General features: G+C 41.7%; 1 long non-coding RNA gene across 1 annotated transcript; it reads left to right on the forward strand.

The window, feature by feature from the left end:
* Nucleotides 1-2,296: 2,296 nt before the first annotated feature.
* Nucleotides 2,297-7,550, forward strand: LOC143768505 (uncharacterized). Its single transcript, XR_013213904.1, has 3 exons — nucleotides 2,297-2,408; nucleotides 2,985-3,089; nucleotides 6,927-7,550. It is a non-coding gene; the product is annotated as an uncharacterized LOC143768505 (long non-coding RNA).
* The last annotated feature ends 738 nt before the right edge of the window (nucleotides 7,551-8,288 follow it).

Genomic DNA, 8,288 nt, shown 5'->3' on the forward strand with positions numbered 1-8,288 from the left:
CTTTTGGCCACAGTACCCCCACAGAAGTTACTAACAAATTTTACCCACAGAGCATGTTTCAACATTTCCCCCACAGAAGCTGATAAATTTCACCCACCAAACCAGTTTCTATGGATTAAAAATTTCACACCCAGACAATGGAGCACAGCACCCCTACAGGCAGGGCTACAGAGTACACACAGCAGCTTAAAGGCACAGTACTCTCACAGATATGGGTTAAATAAAGAATACACACAGCAGCTTTTGGCAAAATACTCCCACAGATATGGGTTAAAGAATACACACAGTGGCTTTGGTGCAGTACTGTCACAGACATGGTTGCATAAGATCCCCTTGAGGAAGCAGTTTATCGCGTTAGCGAAACGCGCGTCGGGGGTCTCCCTTTTGGTCCCAGCCTGGTGCCCTGGTGCAGCCCTCTCATTGTTGCGGTAAGCATGCCTTGTGGCTTCTACTATTGATTACCGGTGTCATTATATTGTACTTGTTTAGCCACATGGCACTTTATGGCCATTTTTTCTATTTATCTGCGCCATAGTGCAGATTGATTTACCTTTAGGGCCCTGTGCACCAGAGGGATTTCCTGTCCTCATCCTATATGCACTTTACATGTTGTCTGTACTTTTGGCTGTTAAAATATGTAATTAATGTTTGTATTTATACACTGTATACTTAATAAATTTTTGATACCCAATATACTCCTTTATTCTCCTTATCTCTAATGGTTGCATAAGAGTAGAAAAATATGTGTAGACGCACATCGCTCCCACCGAGACAGTTGAAGATTATAAAAACTTTTGGTTACGCATGGTACTATCACAGACACTTTCCATTTGACTTTGCAGTAAGTAATAAAAATGCCTTAAAACATTCTCTCCCTTTCATTATTCTGGAATTTGGCAAATATTAATCATTTTGGTAATCTTAATTGACCTAAAATAGGAAAGGTTTATTCTGATTTCATGTCAGATATGGAGAAAAACATACATATGTGTCTTTTTAGCATATGTAAACTTCTGGTTTCAACTGTATATACACATATACACACACATACATATATGTGCACAGTATATAAATAGCCTCTGCAATGTTATGGAATTTTTGGCACTTGTTTTTCAATCACCAGTTTGACAGCTGCAGCCATAATGGGCACCACAAGACATAAAGGATTTCCCACTATTAACCTTGTTTTTCTTCAGGGAATCTAGAGACGTGCCTAGAATAGTAAATTGCCATTCTACAGTCTGTGCCCCACTGTTTCTGCATGGATAAATTAGCTTAGCTTACTCCCTCACTGCCAGATGCAAAAGACAATTCTTATACTCTCATAGACTACACTCTTTCTTACCTTACATAAAAGAAAGACCATAGACAATAGAATATACATCAAATAAGGTTATAAAGTAATAGCTGAAATTACAATTACTTTCAAGCAACAAGTGAAGTTGTAGAAACAAGTTCTGTAAAGATTAGTTGTTTTCACATTCAAACATCATTAGTCTAGGATTTTACTTTTATTACTGTAAAATTTACTAAATAATTACATTATGAAAAATTACACGTGTAATATCTATTTCAACATTTCATCATAATATATGGTTTGACATTTTTGCAGTAATTACCCAACATGTATTGAGTTCACTGGTTTTGTTGCAAACTGCATTTTTTAATGTTTAAGTATGGTGTTAATTACAAAACGCTGTAATAACTTAAAAAGCACTCCTCCTCCCATCAAATGTTTTATCCTCCTAATATATTGCAATCATCATATCCTATAGTACAGTGTACTTATAATTTCTCATTTTGGCTTTCTTCCTAGCAAATTCTCATCTTTTCTTTGCTCCATGTAGAAACAGGAAGTGTCTTTTCCTGGCATTTATCATTCCCCTCTTCAACTCCTGACCCAGCCGCTCTCTCCTCCAGCTACCATGGACATTTGCAGCAACTCATGACTCATTCAGGGAAAATTGACATCCTATTTCTACGAAGAGCTTAGAAGAATTCAGCTAGTCAGGTTATAATAACATGATGTAATAGACCTAAAGGAAAAGAGAATTAGCTGGATAGAAAGGCAAAATGAGCAGTTGCAAGTGTGTAACAAGAAAACTTGAGCCCTCTGGAAAATTAGTGCAGGATTTGCAAGATGTGCCATTAATGAGGAGAGACTTCCATCTGCTGGTCCGCCATAATCAAGTGGAACCAAAGTGTGCTGGAAGATTTGTAGAGGGAAGGACTTGTGTGTTGGACAGGATCAGGTGACCCTCTCTAAGAACTTCCCTGACATAAAAGCCCAGCGTGCCAAACCACAAGGAAATTTGGCCCCAGAGAAGAGAGTGGGGCAGACGTGCTCCAGAGACTCTGCTGAAGCCAACATGATTAAAAAAACAAACCACAATTTTCCACAATACTAAGTGGGTATATAACATTGCATCTGCAAAACCCGTAGACATGTGTATTCTCGCGATAAAAAAGATGAACACTATACATGAAATGAAATGCAAAAATATGTATTAGTCAACCCAGCAGACGTACAATAATATTTCAAAAGGGACAAAAAAAACTCAGTAGCGGTCTTATAGTTATCCGTAAGGTCCATCATTTATGAACAAAAGCAAAAGTTAAGCACCAAAGAGATAAATTGGGTCTGTCTCACTGCTACTTTCATGCTTTGGTCAAGTAGGAGTCAGGTTTATATCAAAGAGGGGCCTGTGATGAATAGTATTCTAAGGGTAGTTATCTGCTCTTTATACTAATCCACTAATCCACTAATAGGGGAAGAAGACAGCAATTCCCTATGTCCTAATCTCAGTTATCATCTCCTTTACAGGGTACACTTGAAGTGGAAGCAAGCCCTAATCAAAGTTCCTTACCATGCCCCAACCGGCCCCCTCCCAAATTGTGATCCTAGTCCCAGCCGACCCCAGTACCGTAGATGATAGCTGGAAGTGATGGCCCTGCTCACTTGCACTGTTCCTTCTCTCTCGCAGGCGTGCCTCTCCTGTCGCAGTTGCCGCACGGCTCTTCTCGGCTTGACCATCGGCGAAAGTCTCTCAGGCTAGAGGCAGAGAGGACGAGTCCTAAACTTTTGACAGGTATAGTCAGACCTTGGAGGCTTAACCAGTGCAGGGCGCAGATTACGGCTCTGACCAGCGTAAGCCATACTTGGGGGATCTGTACCTTGCCAGGTGGTGACCGACACCCGGGTACCACAGACTCCAGGCCCTGCTAGAGCAAGATTTGGGGCTTAGTGAAAACCGCTGCTCATCATGGATTTGATGAGAGGCAGTTGCTTCAATCCTGCCCCAGCTTTGTCTATTTCGGAAGAGCTAGGAGAGAATGGCATGAAGACGTCAATAATTGCAAAAGGTGCAGCTCCAATTAGTGCCTTCATTTTGCAACTTTTCAAAGCTTTTATGCCAGAATACTGGCAGAAAAATGTCAATTAATCAGGACCCTAAGTTTTTGATTGCTCAGCCATTTTTTAGGGTTCTGGTTGGTGCGTTTGGGTTGACCCATTGAGTGGAGGATAGTCATGCTACCAATATAATCAAGCCTATTTTGACTGGTGTGAATGGGGTGAATATGAGTAAAGAGATGTATTGTCTATTGTTATAACAGAGCCAAATCATATTTGCATGGGTACATAATGGGCACCATCTCACTGGCATATTTCACACCATAAAAAAAATGTAATAATGAAACAGGAGATTGTGTGAAAGGCTTAAGAAATTGAAAATATATAAAACCAAGAGAATTTATTGCAACCACGAAAAATAGACAAAAGGATTTGGGAATTTGTAGCAGGGATTAGGTAAAGAACAGTTTATCTTTCCTATTCACAAAACAGAACAAAAAGCTACAAAACATGCATCATGTTTTATCCCAACTTGGAAACAAAGTTGCCTGATAGATGGATGGTCATGATGACTGTTTACGTGGGTGCTAGTTTTTTCAGCAAAGCAGCTGAAATTAATTCAGGGTTTGTTACTCAATAAATCAGAAAATCTCAAGGTGAATACAATATTTTACATTGAAAAAAAGATCCACTGCTATTTTAAGAAAATAGTTACATTTATAGGGAAGCTGTCACATTGAAAATGCAGTCCAATCTGAGGCACCATGTTATAGAGCAGGAGGAGCTGAACAGATTGATATATAGTGTGTGGGAAAATTTGGTATTACTTATTCCCGCTTAATTGTAAAGTGCTGTGGAATATGTTGGCGCTATATTAATAAAAGTTATTATTATTATTCTCGCTTTTCAGTCTTGTGGACGATTCTAGTTAGTGATTGACAGCCTTCCCTATATAAGTCTGCACATAGAGATAGCAGTCAGGCACCGATCAGGACTGCCCACTGGACTTCTAAACCCAGTAGAGGCAGAGATTTAAACAAATACAGTATGTCATGCTGAATATTTTCTTACAACACTATGTATCAATCTTCTCAGCTACTGCAGGTAACCAAAATCCTGTGTTATCCATGTCTCTGAGAATTAGATAAATTCGAAAGAACAATGAAATAAATGTATTATATATTCATACATGTGAGGAGTAACACCCACTGTGGCTGCAGTCTAGCCTAGGCAGGGTTAACTGTAATGGCCGGCCCACTTAGGGACCGGGAACTGAGAGTTAGTGCCAAGTCCAGGAAGGGACAGTTCAGTGGAGGATAGTAGTGTCTCAAGTGACAGCAGCAATCTCATGCAATAGGCTGCTAGGGACAACATGGGCCTAATACTTGGGGCAGTAGATTGTCAAAAATACCCTTCCGTGTGATTGCGTCTACTGGCCTCGGGAATCTCGAGATGGACGTCGGGGCCCTTGGGCGCACTCAGCCTGTGAAGCTACAGAGAAAGATAGACTTAAACTCTATGAGGTGGGAGGTGTTGCAATCCGGGTGCACTACTGGTGGTGGAAAATAATTCCTAGTGATAGCGAAAATAGCAAGAAGGACACTCCACCCATACCAAGAACGAGGGCTGAAGTTGTGTCTGTTACCTTTGGGAAAGACGACAGCCCATTGGGCTTTATCCTATATGCCTGTTTGTAAAGACTGCCAGTTATTAAAGGGAACCTATCACCCCGTTTTTTTCGGTATGAGATAAAAATACTGTTAAATAGGGCCTGAGCTGTGCATTACAATAGTGTAGTTTGTGGACCCCGATTCCCCACCTATGCTGCCGAAATACGTTACCAAAGTAGTCATTTTCGCCTGTCAATCAGGCTGGTCAGGTCGGATGGGCGTGGCTTCTTCCCCCAGATATTGCGTAGTTTTCCGTTGGTGGCGTAGTGGTGTGCGCATGTCCAAGGTCCCCAATCCTGCACGGGGGGGTGAAAATAGCAGCGATGTCCGTTATTCCATTGGTGGTCGGTGGGCGCGGCCATCTTCCTTTGGCCGCGCGTGCGCAGAAGCGGCGCTCTGCTGGCCGCGGCTTCAGGAAAATGGCCGCGGGATGCCGCGCGTGCGCAGATGGAGATCGCGGCGGCCATTTTCCTGAAGCCGCGGCCAGCAGAGCGCCGCTTCTGCGCACGCGCGGCCAAAGGAAGATGGCCGCGCCCACCGACCACCAATGGAATAACGGACATCGCTGCTATTTTCACCCCCCCGTGCAGGATTGGGGACGTTGGACATGCGCACACCACTACGCCACCAACGGAAAACTACGCAATATCTGGGGGAAGAAGCCACGCCCATCCGACCTGACCAGCCTGATTGACAGGCGAAAATGACTACTTTGGTAACGTATTTCGGCAGCATAGGTGGGGAATCGGGGTCCACAAACTACACTATTGTAATGCACAGCTCAGGCCATATTTAACAGTATTTTTATCTCATACCGAAAAAAACGGGGTGATAGGTTCCCTTTAAGTAAAAGTTTGATTGTTTTTCCGAATCCTGTGTCCCCTGGATAGATTTATGACAAGGTCCCAGAAGAAGAAAACCTGGAGTCAAGGAAGGTGTGTGGGCCAGAAGTAAGTGTAAGGACCACTCTTTTTGTGTAAACTGCTTCAGGTCTCTCATATTTGAATGGATCCTTCTACCAACAGCAGTTTTAAGATATCTCCCCAATGGGATTTTGATAGAGACTTATTTCTAGCCACCCCAGGACCAGTGCATTGTTTCCATCCATTCTGGATCTTTCTTGAAGTATGTTTGGAGTAATTGTCCTGCTGGAAGATCCATGACCTACTACGCAAACCCAATATTCTGACACTGGGCACTCGAAATTCCTGAGACCCCCTTATCTAAATATAAAATCCATTTTGCAAGCAAGGAGATGCATGTGCATGTGCAATAACCAAAAATGGAGTCAGGATACAGTAGATAAATAACTCCTGATCTCACAATGCCTTGCATACAGTCAAGGCGCTCAGTGCGAGCAATCACAAAAGATGCAAGAAAAAGATAAAAAATGCAAGAAAAGAGAAAATGTTCCAGCTTCTGATACAATTTTCAAAATGATTTGATTTTTATTCCATCAAAAAACTATTAAAAAAAATATAATGAACAGGATTAATCCTATCCATTATATATATATTTTTAATTGTTTTTTGAAGGAATAATGACCACCTTTTCTTGCATTTGCTACACACGAGTGGTGGGCTCATGGTTCTGTGCACGCTGGACTTCTATAGACTTCAACGGTGAGCTGGCATAATCTTTTTATGTTTTCTGCAATGTTTAATGAACTAAAAGTTATTTTTTTACAGTAGATGATGTCACAAGACAGTGGAGAAGCTTATGCGATCAATATAGGATTGAAGCTATGTAGAAAGGGAGAAGTGCTTCAGCAACCAAAAAAGTGACCTGTCTTAATTTCCTTGCGCCTATAATTTAACTATGTCCATAAGTACACAATTTTGTATGTTTAAGGTAAAAAAAATGTTGCCACATGTATTGTAATTTCAGTTTTAAAACCAACATAGGTTGCTGCCTGGAGAGCCTCATGTTGTGGACACCCATGTTGTGAACCGTATGGGCCTGCAGAGGTTGATATGCTAATCCTGCTGACCTGGACCCAAGCACCAGTACGACTCTGTCATTGGACCTACCAATAGGAACTTACTGTGTCACAAGAAGAAGCTGGAAGCATAAGGACACCCTTCACTACCAGTACAGCGGCCAAGATAGATAGCAGGGTACTGACTGATGATGGGGGGAGTGCTATTGCCACAACTTGGCATTTTATTTGATGAAAGTCCCAAAACCTATATGGGTTCAGAACCAGGTAGCTCTCCAAAAGTAGTGTACACAGCAACATCACCGAATGACCTCAGGAAGATCTTCAGTGTGTTGAAATGGTGGCAACAAACAGGCTCTAATGGCGTTCTGATCTAAATCCCCCTTGTGACTTCTCAACATGCTGCTCACTCAGTCAGACCCTATATCCCTTCTCACAATCCTCTTCCCTCTTCTGTAGCCACATTGTGGCCACCACAGCTAACAAGCCAAATGTCAGGATCCCACACCCAAGCACCTGTGGCTAAATCTCCCAGTTCGTTTTTAGAATTTGTAAGATGTATTTCGTATGTAACCCTAATTATTATTTTTCTTAGTGTAGCAATGAGTTGTTGGGAATGTTGCCTAATTGTATTTCTTTGCCTGTCCAAAAAACAAGTCTTGGAGCTAAGGTAGAAATACTTATATTTTTACATAAAGAAATAAAACCTGTGTAGGAATGGTGACTATTGTGTGTGACAAATTATTGGACAGGATGTTCACGGCTTACACACAATAATTTACACAACACACATTTTTAAAAGTAAATATTGTTTTATATTACAGTGCCAAAAACAGAAATCACAATTGTGCAGTAATTGTCTTACCATGGAGTTACTCTCTCTGGTGTCGCAAAAGTGTTGTTAAACAATTGGTGCACTCTGAGTCTCGATCAGGCATGCCGACTTGTGGAACATGATGGACAGTGGCAGAATTGGGGCCCTCATCTACACCATCTTCCACATATACAGGAGAATTGTGTATGCTGTGTAATTGTGGAGAATGACATACACTTTTAGGACACAATTCACATTAACCCCGCTTAATTGAATAGCACATAAGAGTACACTCCATTTGGCATGCAAGATCCCAAAAGTGCTTTACATGAATCTCCCAACCCTAGAAAGTCAGTAATTAAATATGCGTCACCAGTGATCAAGCCCTCCGTGTGGCTAAGGGTGCAGTACATTGTTGGTAAGTACAAAGATCTCATCAGCAACCACTACAAATGGAGCTGGTCCGCCGCTGGAGCCGTGGTGGTGGGACACCCATTTGCTTGCTCTGAGGTT

Source organism: Ranitomeya variabilis, chromosome 4, assembly GCF_051348905.1.
Source record: "Ranitomeya variabilis isolate aRanVar5 chromosome 4, aRanVar5.hap1, whole genome shotgun sequence".
NCBI lineage: Eukaryota > Metazoa > Chordata > Amphibia > Anura > Dendrobatidae > Ranitomeya > Ranitomeya variabilis.